This window comes from Cryptomeria japonica, chromosome 11 (assembly GCF_030272615.1).
Source record: "Cryptomeria japonica chromosome 11, Sugi_1.0, whole genome shotgun sequence".
Lineage (NCBI taxonomy): Eukaryota > Viridiplantae > Streptophyta > Pinopsida > Cupressales > Cupressaceae > Cryptomeria > Cryptomeria japonica.
Window position 1 is genome coordinate 524,254,008 of NC_081415.1, and position 18,015 is coordinate 524,272,022.

An 18,015-nucleotide genomic window follows, 5' to 3' on the forward strand; every position below is an offset into this window, starting at 1 on the left:
AATATTGCTTAGTATTTTTACATCTTTTTTATTCTTAGGATGCAAACTTGCACTCAGGTGTACTCCAAGGCTCCAAAGGCCCTCTATTCATTCTAGGAGACCTAAAGCAATTCCTTGCACCCTTATTACATGATGAGTCTATTCTTAGACTAGTGCACCTGTGAAAAACATCAACATTACATCTTTCTTGGATATCAACATCCTGAACACAACAAAAGCTTGGACAACTCAACCATGACTTCATCAAGTCCCAAATGGTTGGTCCACTTATTACAACATAAAAGACACATAAAATATTTGAGAACACCCCAAAATTTTCATGGAGTGATAGGTTCCCTACACCATACTCCCCTGGGACAAAGAACTCAAGTTCCTTGAGTTAAGAGGTCTGCAATTTCCACACCATGATGAAGTATATCTGATACTAACATCCACATAGCATCTAATTTAGGTAACCCTGCCCACTTTACAAGATAATATTTGTATACTTATTTTCTTGTCTTATTTATTACCTTGGTGTTTACCCAATCTTCAGTACCCTGTGGTGAAGTGTCCAACCAATGTGTTTGAGATTCTCCCTTGTATGGATAGAGATCACATACATTAAAGATAGGAGAAATACCCAAGGTGGGAGGGAGTTCAACTTCATATGCATTCTGACCATATTTATGCACCACCTTGAGAGGCCCAATCTTCTTCATTGATAGATTAGTAGGCTTCCCTTTTGGAAGTCTCTCTTTCCTTAGGTATTCTAGGACCAAATCTCCAGTCTTAAATTGCACTTTCCTTCTTGTTTTATCAACATTCATCTTATACTTCTCAGACTTTTGTTGTAAGGTGTATCTTACCTTATCATGCACTTCTTTGTTTCCTTCTACAAAATGCTCACCTTGTACACTCTAAGGTGTCATAGAACTGAGATCCCTGAGCTCTAGTATGCCCCTAGGATGAAAACCATACACTATTTCAAAGGGACTTTTACCTATACTTCAGTTAACTGAGTCATTGTATGCATATTCTACCTGGCCCATTACCAAATCCCAAGTCTACCCATGTTGTTTGGTGAGGCATCTTAATAGATTACCCAAGGATCTATTTACTACCTTTGTCTAACCATCTAATTGAGGATGGTAGGCAGATGAAAAATATAATTTTGTGCCAACCTTTCTCCAAAGTGTTCTCCAAAAGTGGTTTAAGAACTTTACATCTCTATTACTGATTAGGCTGATTGGAAGGCCATGAATTTTAACTCTCTTTGAAGAAGAGTCCTGCAATGTAGGTGGCATCATTGGTGCTTTTGTAAGGTATAAAATGTGTCATTTTTCTGAACCTATCAACTACTACATACACACTGTCAAATCCCCTTGGAGTTCTTGGTAAGCCTAACACAAAATCCATGCTTAAAAATTCCCAAGGCCTCTGAGGTATGACCGAAGGTTGGTACAGACCTGCATTACTTGATGAACCTTTTGCTCTTTGACAAATTGCACATTGTTCCACAAACCTTCTCACTTCTACTTGCAACTTGGGCCAATGGTAAAACCTACTAACCTGCTCCATAGTTTTATCTATGCCAAAATGACCTCCTAGACCTCCTTGATGCTTTTCTTGAATAATGTTTTGTCTCATAGAACTTTGGGGAATGCAAAGAAGGTTTCCTTTGAACAAAAAACCCTCTTGTATCATATACTCGGAGTAAGAAACATGTGAAATGCTAGAAAAATCAAAGAAAACAACATATATCTCAGCAAAGCCTTTATCATCCTTGTAGAGGTCTTTTAACTTAGTCAATCCCACACTTTGCAATTGTATCTCCTGCATAGTCATGACTCTCCTACTTAATGCATCAGCTACCTTGTTTGCAGTGCCTTTTTTGTGCTTGATAGTGAAGGTGTAGGATTGTAAGTATTCAACCCACTTTAGGTGTCTTTGATTCAATTTCTCTTGCCCATTAAGGAAACTAAGGGCATGGTTGTCAGTATAAACTACAAACTCTTTGGGTAGTAGGCAATATGCCACTTCTTCAATGCTTGCACCATAGCATACAACTCCAAATCATATGTGGAGTATCTTTGCTTGGCTTCATTCAATTTCTCTGAAAAGAATGCTATAGGATGATTTTCTTGACTCAGAACGGCCCCTATTGCCCTTTGGCTAGCATCACACTCTATGTAAACAACTGACTGAAATCATGCAATATAAGTGTTGGCAACTCTACTATCTTAGCTTTCAACAATTCAAATCCTTTATTGGCTTCCTCTGTCCACTTAAATTGACATTTAATTCCTCCTTTAATGGTGTTAAGGATAGGAGCACAAACATGGCTAAAGTTTCTCACAAACTTCCTATAAAAATATGTCATTCCATGAAAACTTCTAACATCACTTATGCTCCTAAGTGTAGGCCAATTAAGTATTTCCTCTACTTTACTTGGATCCATCTTTAAACAACCTTGTGAAATGACAAACCCAAGGTAAACTAACTCTATTTTCAAGAACTCGCATTTTTCAAGGTTGATAATGAGTTGAGCCTCCTTCAACTTCATCAAGACCATCTCCACATGCTTAAGGTGTTCCTCCTTGGACCTATTGAAGACCAAAATATCATCAAGATACACAATAACAAATTTACTAATAAACTCAACTAAGACTTCATTCATGAGCCTTTGAAAGGTACTAGGTGCATTGGTGAGGCCAAAAGGCATCACCAACCACTCATATAGGCCTACATTAGTTCTAAATATTGTCTTCCATTCATCACCAGGTCTGATTCTTATCTGATGATAACCAGATTTCAAGTCTACCTTTGTGAAGTAGCATGCTCCACCTAGATTGTCCAATAGGTCCTCTATCCTTGGCATGGTAAATTGGTATCTTATGGTGATCTTATTAATTTCTCTTGATTCAGTGCACATCCTCCATTTTCCTCCTTTTTTAGGCACTAGAACAGTGGGTACAGCACAAGGACTCAAACTATTTTTAATAAACCCTTTGTCTAAGAGTTATTGCACTTGTTTGGCAATCTCCTCATTTTGGCTTGGTGTCATTTTATAAGAAGCTTTGTTAGGCATATTTTCCCTTGGTATCAAGTATATTTGGTGATTAACATCCCTCATTGGAGGCAAAGAATTAGTCATATCATCTCCTATAGCTTCTACATATTGCTTTAGTATACCTTGCACTTCTTGAGGCACTTCACTCATTGGATCTACCTTAGCTTCATATTTAGGCTTTAGCACTATAGCAGAGTCCTGATTACCTTCTTGTTTTAACACTTTAAGGAACTCTTTGCCACTCATCAACATAACACTTGACCCTACTTGTTTTTCCTCCTTTGGATTGGGTAATGGATCCATTTGATACTTCTTACCATTCTTGGTGATGAGATCACTATTCTTTTCTCCATCATGATAGGCTTTCACATCATATTTCCATGGACGACCCAAGAGTAGATGACAGGCATCCATAGGCAATATGTCACATATAATATTGTCTTTGTATTCACCGAATTCAAATTCCAACCATGCTTGTTCATCAACTAAGACATGTTGACCTCAGTTGAGCCATGATACCTTATAAGGAGTGATATGAGGCAATCTTTTTGGTTTGATCTTATCCACCATTTCAACTGAGACAATATTCTCTATGGAACCTGAATCCACAATCACCTTACAAATTTTTCCATATGACTTACAAGTGGTCCTAAATAGACTTTTCCTCTATGGTGGCTCTTGAGCTTGGGGTATCTTTAATATTATTTTTCTCATCATCAAATTTTCTCCATCTGTCATTGCCCCTGCCTTGCTAACTAGAGAGGTCATGCTTTGAGTATCCTCCTCTTGCACTAACTGAGTCCTTCTCTCACCCATGTATGAACTTGATGAACTTGAGGCTTTTCCTAGGCACCTGCTCATGGTATGTCTAGCTTGGTTGTAGTGGTAACACCTACCGATGAAGACTGTATTTACTCTCCTTGAGCTTCCAAACCTGCCTCTAAAATTGCTTCTCCCTCTAAAGGATCCTCTATATGTCCCTCTTTGAGAGTCCCCACTTCCTTCTTGGTTTTGATACTCTTCATTCCTTGAAGCACTCTGTCCTCTGCCAAAGGTTCCTCTACCCTTGAAGTTCTTACAACCTCTATGCTTCTGATTTTGCTCAGTTCTCCTTTTGATCTTTTCCTCTACCCTTAATGCCAATTGAAAACACTTGTGAACAGTGTCCTGTGTGAGGATTCTTATTTCATCTTGTATGTTTTGCCTAAGACCATTCATGTATCTGACCAATTTCTCTACTTTATTCTCATGTTTCCTAGCCCTCAGACTTAGTTTGTGGAATTCCTCAGTGTATGCAGTGACATCTAGTTCTCTTTGTTTCAAATTTTGTAGTCTCTTGTGGATTTGAACTTCATAATCCTCTGGTAGGAATTGATCTTTAATCCTTATCTTCATACACTCCCATGAGGTTATCTTATTCTTACCTACTTGTACCCTTTCTTCTTGCATCATGTTCCACCAAACTAGGGTTGATCCCTTCAATATTGACTTGGCTACATTTACTCTTTTCTCCTCTGCTACCTCCTTATAATCAAAATGATTATTCAATGCTTCTATCCAATATAGTAACTCCTCTCCATTGAGATTTCCTCCATAGGTGGGTAATCCATCAAAATTATCCTTGGAAATGGATTTGACTGCATCCAAGAACAGTTTTTGGTCTTGAGGCATTGCTACTATTGTCTAGCCCTCCTCATCTTCCACTTCTTCATCTATCTCATCTCCCCATACTATCTTAACCTTCCCCTTCTCCTTCTTAATATCTAGGGTCCCTTTATTTTCTTCCCGAGCCTTCAATTCTTCTAACATCTCTGTCACCATTTGTCGGATGGCTTCTTGGCTCATTGCCTTTGGAATCATTGATCTTGCTTTTGATTCCTCAATGTATGACATACACCAATGTTTCAAAAGGGTGCCTCTGATACCACTTTGATGCAGAGATTCTTGGAGTAGCTCCAAATCACCTAGTTGTCTTTCTTATTCTCTCCAACCCTCTAACTCCTCAAGCCCATCCAGTGGTACTTGATAAGGGTTATTCTAGTTAGACCTCAAAGGCCTGATCCACTTTGGCTTGCCTCCAAGGTATATCCACAAATATTTCACCACTACACTTCCTATTGAGGATTCCACCTCAATCCCTATCACACCTTCCCAATGCTCCAACAACCTCTACATAGGATCTTTATTCACAAACTTGTTTCATTTATGTAAAATGAAGTTACATAGTGTCTTGAGTGTCTTCTAGGGGTTTTTTTACATTTAAACCCATTACCAAGCCTTCACAAGGTCACTTTGCCTATATCGGCTCCAAACAGGCCTAATTCAATTAGCCCTTCTATTACGGTTTTCAGGGCTTAAGTTCTCATCGACCCACAGAAGGCCCCAAAAAAATTACATTTATGAGTACCCTTTTCCTAGTTACATACAACATTTCAGAATGGCATTAGGTTTCTTCATACACATGGGGTTTCTAGAATTGTCCTATTTTCAAGGGTTTTAGGCCTACCCGGGTGACTTGCAAACTTGGCCTTAAAAGGCTTCACCAGTCAAAACCTCTATGAAAATAAATAATGGATTATGAAAGGGCATTCAATGGGGTCTCCAATCATGTTTCAACTTTTTCTCGACCAATCCATTTGTGCACTGAAAACACACATCTTTTGTTGTCCTAGTCTCACCAACTCCTAGCTGTGAGCCTAGGGTATCATTGCAATACCACCAAAAAGGTCTGCAAATCCAAAAAACCTACACTAAACATATGTATAGACCCTAACCTATCATTCCATTGGATTTAAACCAGTGCCATTAGTGGATGCTCAGGTTAGAGCCATTTCTTGCTTAAACCATGGCTTACAAGGGTTTTGCACCTAGTCACAGAGAATGGTTTGAATCTCTGCAACTAGACATGATCAAACCTTGAAATATACCTTGTTGGAAATTATATTCTCCAATCCTTTATGCTCTACAAGGAGGTTCCTCTAACAAGTCCATACTAGACCGTACAGCACAACAAAAACAAAGAAAAAACAGTGAAAATGGTGTAAAACAAGGTTTTTTCCTTACAACCAAAACTTGCTTTGCATTCCAAATATCCGAACCTATATAATGATGATGTATTTTTCTTATAACATCATAATCCATTTGGGTAGAACCAACTTCTTCACCGCTAGCAACAAAAAGTGCAACTTTTGCAATGTTGCAAAATATTGCTTAGCATTTTTACATCTTTTTTATTCTTCGGATGAAAACTTTCGCTCAGGTGTACTCCAAAGCTTCAAAGGCCCTCTATTCATTCTAGGAGACCTAAAACAATGCCTTGCACCCTTAGTACATGATGAATCTATTCTTAGAGTACTGCACCTATGAACAACATCAATATTACATCTTTCTAGGATATCAACATCCTGACCACAACAAAAGCTTGGACAACTCAACCATGGCTTCATTAAGTCCCAAATGGTTGGTCCACTTATTACAACATAAAAGACACATAAAATATTTAAGAACACCCCAAAATTTGAATGGAGTGATAGGTTCCCTGCAGCACTAGTATTTAAGGAATATTCACAAATGGAAGGTATTAATTTTGAGGAGACTTTTGGTCCAGTAGCTACAATTGAAGTTGTTATACTATTTCTTGCATATGTTTCTCATAAGAAATTCAAGGTATATCAGATGGATGTGAAGTCAACCTTTTTGAATGGTGAATTGGAAGAGGAAGTTTATATTGAGCAACCAATTGTATTTTCCTTAACAGATGAAGAAGACATAGTATGCAGATTGAAGAAAGCATTGTATGGACTCAAACAAACCCCTAGAGCTTGGTATGCCAAATTGGATAGGCATTTGATGAACTTGGGATTCTGTAAAGGTACTATTGATAGTAATTTGTACTTCAACATTGATAATGATGATATTTTGATTGTTGAAGTCTTTGTTGATAAAATTATTTTTGGATGAGATGATGATTTGAGTAAGAAGTTTTCTAACGACATGCAAAAATAATTTGAGATGTCTATGATAGGTGAGATCAAATTCTTTCTATGACTGCAAATTACATAGATTGCTTAAGGAATTTTCATATCTCAATCTAAATATATGAAGGAATTGTTGAAGAAGTTTGGGTTAGATGATTCCAAACTCGTTGGAACTCCTATGGTGACTGGATATAAAAAAACAAAAGATGATGAATCTTCGAAGGCTAACCAGACCCTGCATAGATCTACGATTGGTGGATTGCTATATTTGACTTAGAATAGACCTGACATTATGAATGTTGTATGTCTTATTGCAATATTTCAAGTTGATCCTAAGGAAAGTCATGTTATTGTTGTGAATAGGATATTCAGATATTTGAAGGGAACAATTGATTATGGTTTGTGGTATCAGAAGAATGATGATTTCACTTTAAATGATTATAGTGATGTTGATTGGGAAGGTGATGTTGATAACCGAAAGAGCACTGCTAGTGGAGCATTCTTTTTAAGAAAGAAGTTGATTTCTTGAGTAAGTAAGAAGCAAGATGCTATTTCTTTATCCACTACAGAAGCTGGATACATTGTTGTTGCTAGCAATTGTACTCAAGTACTTTAGATGAAGCAGATGCTGAAGGATATTAGAGTTGTTTATAATGAGCCTACTATTATATATTGTGACAACTCTAGTGCTATCAATATTTCTAAGAATCTGGTGCTGCATTCTAAGACAAAACATATATCAATCAAGTTTCATTTTTTGAGAGAGAAGGTGAATGAGAAGGAAGTCATATTGGAGTATGTATCTGCAAAGGAATAGATTGTAGATATATTTATGAATCCTTCACCTACAGAAACATTTGCATATCTGAGAGAGAAGCTAGGGGTGATTTCCCCTCCCGATGTGAACTAGATGCATTGAGTTGCATCAATTTGGTGGACTTCATAGTCATATTCTGTTATTCAGATTGATGAGTTGGTGTTGCTACTCCAAGGGAGTAGTCAATGTGTGACTTAGTTGATTAGATTTGTGAGTTTATCCATAGGGGGAAATATCATCTAGTAAGGGAGAGAGAATAATGATTTGTATATGTCTTTGGCATTGTTGTCAAAGGGGGAGAGAAGCATGTGAAAAATCCTAAAATATTTTGAGTTGTTTGTCAAAAGGGGAGCTGACCCTTGTGATTTTGAGAGAGATTGTTGGAGTTGACTTCTTTCTTTGTATTAATTGTTTTCACATTCATATGTTTCCATCAATGCCAAAGGGGGAGATTGTTGGATATTAGAGTTGTTGGAATGTGTTGTTGTCATTGATGTCACCATATTCCTATGTTGCAGAGAATTGGTTTGTTGCATTAAGTTGGTTTGGGTGATCTGTTGCAAATGTGCTGATGAAGATTAATGGGTTTTGAGATACTTACCTCTAGGTGATTGAATATGAGTTTTAGTGTTCTAGAAGGTGATTTGATCGAGTTATGTGGTCTGATATGTGGACTAGTTTTTCAGTGTTCTATATTTCAGGGTTTTGGTATTTGATCCATACTGCTTCAAAATGATTATATCATGAGTTGTGGATTTTGGAGAGTTTTTGGAACATTCATATGTGTCCTCAGATCGAATGGTTCATGATTTAGAACATCACAAGCATATCTTTCAATTTATCAATTGGTGCTCTTGAGCTCCGGCGATGGATTAATGATGATTCTTCTTATCTGTGTTATTATGGTGGAATTCACATTGCTTGTTGATCTTCTCTGATGATGTTCTATACATTTTGATGATCCACTTTGATTGTCATGCATATTATTGAAGACTTTATTGTTCTGGTGGTATTGTTCATGCTATGCGACATATTCAGTGGTTTAGCATGTTGTAGATGATCTTGGTAAATTATTTGGTGGTGTTGCATGTTTGATGATTTGATTTGGGTCCATGATATGTCCTTACTGACATTGTATTGGTCCGATTATGGATTTATGTATCATGTGATGTATTTTTGTAATTAAGTCTTATGTGTTGAGTCGACCTTGAGGTTGAGGTTGATGATTTGTATAAATGAGTATTGTCATCATATAAGATGAGTGTTTGCGAGTGTCTATGGTTGGATCTATAATCTATGGGAGTATTGTATGTGCGAACAAGCAAATTTATCTTTTGGTAGTGGAGAAGATCAGAGAAGTGTTGATGTGCAGACAATGTGCTTAACCAGAACTGTAATCAGGCATTTGGACATGCTATTCTTTTAGTTCATGTAATCTAAATTGTTGTCCGATATTTCTAAGGTAGAGATATTTTCCAAGGTTGTTTCCTTTATTGTTTTGAGCAGTGAGCTCTAGGTAGTGTGTCTGAATGCATGTGCATTCCCCATTGTAATAGTTACACATACTATTGTAGAGTATCATCATATTGTGGGTAGGTTCCCACCGTGGTTTTTGCCTTAATCGGGTTTTCCACATCAAAGATCCTTGTGTTATGTGTGTTTTTGATGTGGTATTTATCTTTTCTATTACTGTTCCTAATCAGATCTAAAGTTGTGGTTAATTTGTTTGAGTTTAGTGAAAACTGATTCACCTCCCCCACCTCTCAATTTTTTTGCATTGTTGGTGCCTTGCTTCCAATAGAAAGAACTGATGTGAATATTAGGATCTTGTTTTTTGTTATACTAGTCAAATTTTATTACCTCAGACCCTTAGGGGGTAATGATGTTAAAGATGCTTTGGTCAAGCAAGATTATGGTGATAATAAGACGAAAGTAAAAATTGATTGACAACAAATGAAAAGATGGTAAGCTATTGCTGCAATTGTCCCATATTTTGCAAAATGGTTTTTAGCACAAGATTGTTATGTTGATGAGGAAGAGGTAGATTATATGAAATAACAAAGGCATAAGCACTAAAACCACTCCTAAAACTAATACCAATACAATTACTAAAACCCACACCAATGCTAGAAAAGGTAGCTTGAGAAGTGCATGTAGCAATAGTGTAACTAGCAAACATCTTGGTATATCCCAAGGGAGTTTGAGAAACATTGATACTTGATATCATGCCACCTATTAATGTATCAATAGTAGGTAAAGTATCTGCCATGTGGACTAACACTTTAAGGATAGTGTAGCGCCCTAAAATTGCACCCTGCAATTTTGACCGTATTTTGGGCCCTCACCTTATCGGTCTCATCCACATGCTTGATCAAGGCCTGTTTATGCCTCTTCTATGCAACCAAACCTCACATTTGCATCTTACAACTTGCATAGCCCTTTGATCCTAGCCCAAATTGGGGTAGGACTAGGACGCCATGCACTGGTCCTCTCTAATTAGGACCTATCTTAACCCCTAGGCACTATCTCAATTTTGAGCAGGAAATGAATCCCCTATGTTGGCCTCTGTCAGAAAATTAAATGTTTGATGACAGGCAGCTATATTAGGAGGTATTCCCCTCTCATTTTGATATATAGGTATATAGATCATCATACATTTATGAAGGTGGAACTGCATCTCAAGTGTTCAAGTGTTCAAGAATTCATTCTTTAAGGTTCCATACTCTTCATTCATCCATTGGAGCAACATTACATCAATCATTTGCAAGCATGCGTATGTGTGTTAGGTTTTTGTCATGTTCATGCCATTTCACACAACATATGTGATTACATTAAAAAACAAAAGTATCATCATCATCTATTGCAGATCTGAAGGTATACCTTTCCATCATTTATTTTAAGCATTTGCAGTATTTCATTCAATGTTGATTCCAAACTGGGGTTTGAGTTTGGCAAACCCCTATTCCCAACCTCTTTCTTCTTCTTTCTATGTGTAGTAAGCAGGTGCACAGTTGTACTTCTAGAGTTAAGCTTTATTCGAAGAGATGAAAAAACCTTTTTTGACACGGAGAAAGTTTGGAGGAGTGATTGGAGGGCGCCCCTATCCAGACACATGGTCCCTACAACTTTCGCCCAATTCTATGGAGTAGCTTTGAATCATCTTTAAAAAATTTAGATCCAGGTGCACGACTGAATCCTAAATCTGTAGCTCATTGTTTTCTAATACTTTGCCTTCATTTCCATCACTTTACTTATTCAACTCACAAAAGAGGCTCGACTTATTCCAATTTCAACCAATCTACTTAGTATTCAATCTTTAGGATTGGATATAGTGGATTCATCCCCTCTTTTGAATTTAAAGTTTCCCCAAGTGAAAATTGATCTTAGTGAATTTTTCCCTTCTATGTGGAGAATTTGGCTAAGCCCCCAATTTTCCACTTTACATTTTGGTGAACTTGACTCCTTACTCCCTTAATTCTGATTTTTTGTTTTCAGATATGAGTGTATGCAATTTAAAATTTAGGTTTTCATTTACAAGTTTGATTTCCTTGCAAATTTTTAAAATTTAGAGGTTAGTTTCATTAAAACCTTAATTTTTAATTTCACAGTTGAGCTTGTGAATTTCTTATTTTGGATTAATTATTTCATATCTGAGTATTCATTCAATTTGCAAATTCAAATTTTCATCTACAAGTCAAAGTTCACAATTAATTTTTAAAACTAAGTGGTTAATTACACAAACCCTAATTTCTAAATTTAAATTAATCTTGTGCATTTTCCAATTTTTCAATTTCCAAATTCTAATCTTAGATCTATTTTCAAATTTAAATTTTAAATTAAGTGGTTCTTTCTACAAGACCCTAATTTTAAATTTAATTCTCTTGTGGACAATTTCAAAATTTAAATTGAAAAAAAAAATTAGAGGTTAATTAAAAGAGCCCTAATTTTTAAAATTAAATTAATTCTTTCATTTTTCAACATTTCATATTTAATTTTTAAAATTAAGAGGTTATTTTCAAGGCCCTAAGTAAAATTTTTAATTTCCTAGGAGGTTGCATAATTCTTCAAAAAATGAATAATCATTTTTCTAAAATTTTGAATTATTCAAATCTCAAATTCTCATTTTCAAATTTTCATTTCACATTCTTCAAAAAAATTTATAAAAAAATCAAATTTGAATTTCATCAAATTAAGTTGTTTTATTTATAAAATCCTAATTTATTTTCAAATAATTTGCTTGGACCTAAATTTAAATATTCATCATGGTAATTAATGGACCTGGTCTATTTGCTATTTCACATACGATTGCATTACTTTTTACATACATTTATTATAATTATGTGTTGGATAAAGGCTTCTTTCACTTCATGTTACTTATTTTCATTCATAGTACTTGGACATATTGCATTCTTCGAATTTCCATTATCATTCTATTGGCATTTTGGCACTAAGTTGTCATTGATGTCAATTGGTGGAGATTGAGCATGGTAGATGGTTGCTTGGTTAATGATGAAGAGGCAAAATGTTAAGATGTGCAACTAGTACAGGATGCTATACCGGTCAACAAAAGAAGAACACTCTACTGGCAAAGGGTTTTACCGGTATGTGTTTGTCGAACCGACTGCGTATTGGTAGGACATGTCTTAATCGGTGTGATGTCGTGTGAAGCTGAGGTGGCAAGTAGGGTGTGGTTGGTAAAGCTTCATCCATAGGGTCGATGAAACAAATATTCACCATAATTGAAGGAACCGGAAATCAAGGGATTGCATCAAACTGATTGTGGCTCGAGGAAGAAGGAATGACAGAGGAAGATCAGGGGAGTAGTTGGCACCTGGATTGAAGCAAGAAGATCAGATTGAAAGAATACCTTGAGAAGGAAACAGTAGAGGTATTAATAGCAGTTTGACAAATGCAGATCTATATAAAGGATCGTGTTTCCCTTGTTTGAAAAATGTGTCTTAAAAGGCACAGAAATGACGGAGATGAACAGATGGACTTCAAGGTGATTAGATCTTGCAAGATCTGATTGGATTTGATTTGCCTTGAGGATGGTGAAGAAACGCCTAACCGCCTAGATTTTTAATTGCTTTTTGGCGGGAAATCATTTGATAAGAAAAGTGAGCAATGAATAGAAAGTGTTGCTATTGTTGTGAAGATTGTGGAGAGGAGAGAAGTTAGAAGGAGAAAACTTGAGAAGGGGGTTTGATCAAGCTACAGTGTGAGTAAGCAGGAAAACTAATAAGAGGATTCTACCAGTAGTTTTATAGTCAGGCAGTTGAGCCTAACTGGTAAGGCATGGCAAAGCAGGCAGCATCCTAGTGTGACATAGTGTATTGAGAGACTATGTGTGAAAAGGAGAGAAAAGATAACAAAGAGTTAATTGATTCAAGAGTTTCATAATTCATTTGTAGTAAGAAGCCTTAATTGCATTCAAATAGTATTTCAATATACATCGCCAAGTCAGAGCTTGGTGCAGGGGTTGGTGCTCCTTGGGCAGGTGCTGCTTGGGTTGGTGCCCTAAAATCTTTGTAAATCTGTGTTTTACCTATAAGGCTAGATTGGAGCAGTAGACTTCAGCAACTTTTCTCACTGAGGTTTTTCCCATATTGGGTTTTCCTCGTAAATTTGGTGTTGTGATTTGCTTGTGTGTGCATGGTCATTTTGGATTTCTTTCTTATATTACTGGTTTGACTGTTTATGTGATTAAGTACATAATTGATATTCTCAAGTTAGATCAAAAAATGAAAAGACTTAGGAACCATTGATTCACCCCCCTTTCAGTGGTACTCTGTGTTCAACAATTAGTATTAGAGCAAAGTTCCCGATTATCTCTAAACCTTGGGTAGATTCTAGACTTTGAGAACAATGGCAAGAAGTGAATCTGCTTCCTCAAAATCCCCCATGTTTGATGGATCTAACTATGCCATCTGGAGTAGAAGAATGGAGACATATACTTCATCTCTTGGATTTGATGTATGGATATCAGTCAAGAATGGGTATACCATTCCTAATACTCCTCCCACTAATCCAGATGTAAAGAAGGAGTATGAAAATAATGCAAAGGCTAAACATGCCATCTTGAGTGGACTATCCAATAATGAATTTGTCAAAGTCATGCACTGTGTTTCAGCAAAGGAAACATGGGACAAGTTGCAGAGGTTGTTTGAGGGAGATTCAAAGGTCAAGGAGGCCAAATTGAAAACTCTAAGGAGCCAACTTGAAAGCATCAAAATGAAAGATGATGAAAAATTTGCAGATTACCTTCACAGATTTAGTGAAACTGTGAATGCTATTAGAGGACTTGGTGAAGAGATTGTAGATGAAATTCTTGTCAAAAAGATACTTATATCTCTCACTCCCAAATATGATACTAAAGTGTCAATCATAGAAGAAGCCAAGGATCTAAATACTTTTGCTATGGATGAACTATTTGGTTCCCTGATAGCCTATGAGATGAGAACAACCAGTGAGACTTCCTCAAGAAAAGAAGTTGCTTTCAACACCACCAAAAAGGGGAAAGAAGTTGTTGCTCATAAAGAATCTAGTGAAGACTCTAATGCTAAAGTAGAAAAATTTGTCAGGAAGCTCAAAAGAGGATCAGGCCGGTATAAAGGAAAGCTACCACTTAAGTGTTTCAATTGTAGGAAGGTAGGACACTTCGCTGCATGTTGTCCTCACAAAGAAACCGATGGAGATGAATCAAGAGAGTTCAAAAGATCTATCGGCAAAGAGAGAGAAAGAAATGACTACCAGCAGGGAATAAGAGACTACCAAAACCAAAACAACTTATATACCATCAAGGATGGCACAACAAATGATGAGGATGCATCAGAAGATGATGACCATGAGAACCATAGAAAAGTAAATTTTTTCATGGCATTTGATAGACATGCTATTGAAGATGAGGAAGAAGAGGATGTTGAGGCTAAAGTGGATTTGGAGAGTGAACTTATCAGTGCACTTGAAGAATTAAGTAAAACAAGAAGATAACTCAAGAGAGTCAAGCTTGTTGCAGTGGATGAACAAGATCTCTTAAAGCAGTCTCTGGAAGAATCCGGTCAAATCATATATGACTTGAAGCTGCAGCTAGAAGAAACTAAGTGGATCAGTGAAGCTACAACCCTTGACTTAACAAAGAAAGAAAAGGAGCATCAAGAGTTGGAAGAAGAAATAATAAAGCTCAGAAAGGAGCTTGAAGAAAGAAAGGAAGAAATAAAAATAAGAAGCAAGTATGAAGGCAGCACTGAAGCTTTGGATAAGATGTTAAGCAAATAAAAGAAATCAAAAGACACAAGTGGCTTAGGCTTTGAAGTTTGTCAAGGATCGACCCACAAAGGTAAATCCGACAAAGATAATGTTCACTTCTTCAATTGAAGGAGAAGAAAATAAGACATTCACTATAGGCAAGAAAACAGACAAAAATACATATGTTGATGTTGTTCGAAATTGACATCCAAACCGAAATATAGAAATGAACTGGAGGTCACATTTCATGCACAAATTTGCAGATCCAAGGAGGAATGTTAGGATTGACCGAGAAGGATTCACCAGATTCAACAACATGAATGGAAGATCCCCAATGAGGCAGTTCCATTCAGGACCAAGACAACACAACCAATATGTATCAAATTTTCATGGTTACTGTTACTGATGTAATAAATTTGGGCATAAAATAGCTAATTGTAGGCCAAACACTAAACCTTCTATGAATTTCGAAAGTAGAAATTCATTTAATGCACTTTGAGATATGAATGTTGTTTTCTATCAGTGCAATAGATATGGACATAAGAGTTTTGATTGTAGGAAGAACCAATTGATATCCTACAATAGCATTAAGGATGCTTCCTTTATTGAAACCATAAAATGTTATAACTGTCAAGGATTTGGACACATAGCCAAATTATGCAGAAACAAGAAGATCAAGAAAGTGAAGGAAAATCCTGATCAAAGACTGATATCTGAACCTGAGCAGAATATAGGAGCTAACAACAAGAAGGAAATCAAACCGGTTTGGGTTGGGAAAGAAAAGGAAAAAGCAGAATCAAGTCTCATAGTGCAGACTACCTTGCATGCCGAAAGGAAAAATCTATGGGTGGTAGATAGTGATTGCTCAAACTATATGACTGGTGACAAAAGAAAATTCATTAATCTTGAAGATTGAATGGTGGATCGGTAAGGTTTGGAGATAATTCCTCCATCAAAATAAAGGGAAAAGAAACACTAACCATTGATGGAAAACTGAAGGCACGTGATGTATATTATGTGGAAGGCCTCAAACATAATCTGCTAAGTGTGAGTCAAATGTGCGACAAAGGTTACAAATTCACCTTTGACTCAACCAGTTCTCAGATAAAGAAAGACAATATCGGTAAAGTGGTGGCAAAAGGAAAGAGAACTGATGGAAATGTTTATAATCTAAAGGAATGCTATGAGTCCCAATGTATGTTAGGACAAGTAGATGGAAGTTGGTTGTGGCACAGAAGATTAGGCCACATAAATTTTGATAACTTAGTTGTAGTAAGAAAAAAGGGGTGTGTGAGGAATATTTCACCCATCATCAAGCCAGTAAACACATTTTATGATGAATGTGTAAAAGGAAATCAAACAAGAGAAATTTTTAGGACAAAGGAGCACAACACCTCAAAGCCACTTGAAATTGTGCATACAAATCTATGTGGTCCAACTAGAACAAGAGTGCTTTTCGGTGAAAGATACTTCATGATTTTCATTGATGACTACTCAAGGATAACATGGGTCACCTTTCTGCAAGATAAATCACAAGCATTTGAAAGATTCAAGATCTTTTGAAAGATGGTGGAAAAGGAAAGTGGGTGCAAATTAAAATGTCTAAGATCAGACAAGGGTGGAGATTTCACATCGAATGAATTTGAATATTATTGTGGAAAACATGGAATTAGAAGGCAATACTCTGCTCCTAGAACACCACATCAAAATGGTGTGGTAGAAAGGAAGAATAGGAAAGTCAAGGAGATGGCCAGAACTATGTTGAATGAGGCTAGTCTGTCAGATACTTATTGGAAAGAATTTGTTCATATTGCTGCATACACCTTGAATCGGATTCAGTTAAGAACAAACAACAATATGAAACCTTATGAATTATGGTATGACCTGAAGCCATCAGTCAAGTATTTCAAATTTTTTGGAAGCAAATGCTTCATTAAGAAAGATATGGATGGTTTGGGAATCTTTGACTCTAGAAGTGATGAAGGGATCTTCCTTGGTTACTCATCAAACAGCAAGACCTACAAATGCTACAATAAAAGACTAAGAAGAATTATTGAAAGTGTGCATGTAAGAGTTGATGAGGATATGCACAAAGGATGTCAACCACACATTAACTGGTATGATGACTCCAATGGTGAAAATAATGATGTTTAGTCTGACACTAAACCAGAGGCAACACCTCAGAAGGTTCCCAACCGGTATGTACAGCTAAATCATCCGGAAGAGAAAATTCTGGGAAATAAGAGTGATGGTGTGCAGACTAGAAGAAGACTTTCTTGAAATGATGAACAAGTCAACCTATGCCTCATGATTGAATTTGAACCCAAAACTTTCATTGAGGCTAGCAAGAGACAAGAATGGATGGATGCCATGGAAGAAGAAATGCACTAGATAGAGAAGAACAAGACTTGGGAAATAGTCCCTAGACTGGAAGACAAGAACATCATTGGCACAAAGTGGGTCTACCGGAACAAAATGAATGAAGAAGGTAAGGTTGTGAGGCACAAAGCTAGACTAGTGTGCAAAGGATACTCTCAGGTAGAAGGGATTGACTTTGAAGAAACATTTGCACCGGTGGCTAGATTAGAAGCAATTAGGATGTTTCTAGCTTACTCTGCCTACAAGGGCTACAAAGTGTACCAAATGGATGTAAAATATTCTTTTCTAAATGGAAATTTAGAAGAAGAAGTATACATGGAGCAACCAAAAGGATTTATGTTGCATGATGATGAGACATTTCTATGTCAATTAAAGAAAAAGATCTGTATGGTCTAAAGCAATCCCCTAGAGCATGGTACTCAAGATTAGATCTGTATCTAAAGGAGTGGGAATTCAAAAAGGGAAGTGCTAACAACAATTTGTACATAAGGAAGGATGGGAATCACATGATTATTATGGTTGTGTGTGTAGATGACATCATCTTT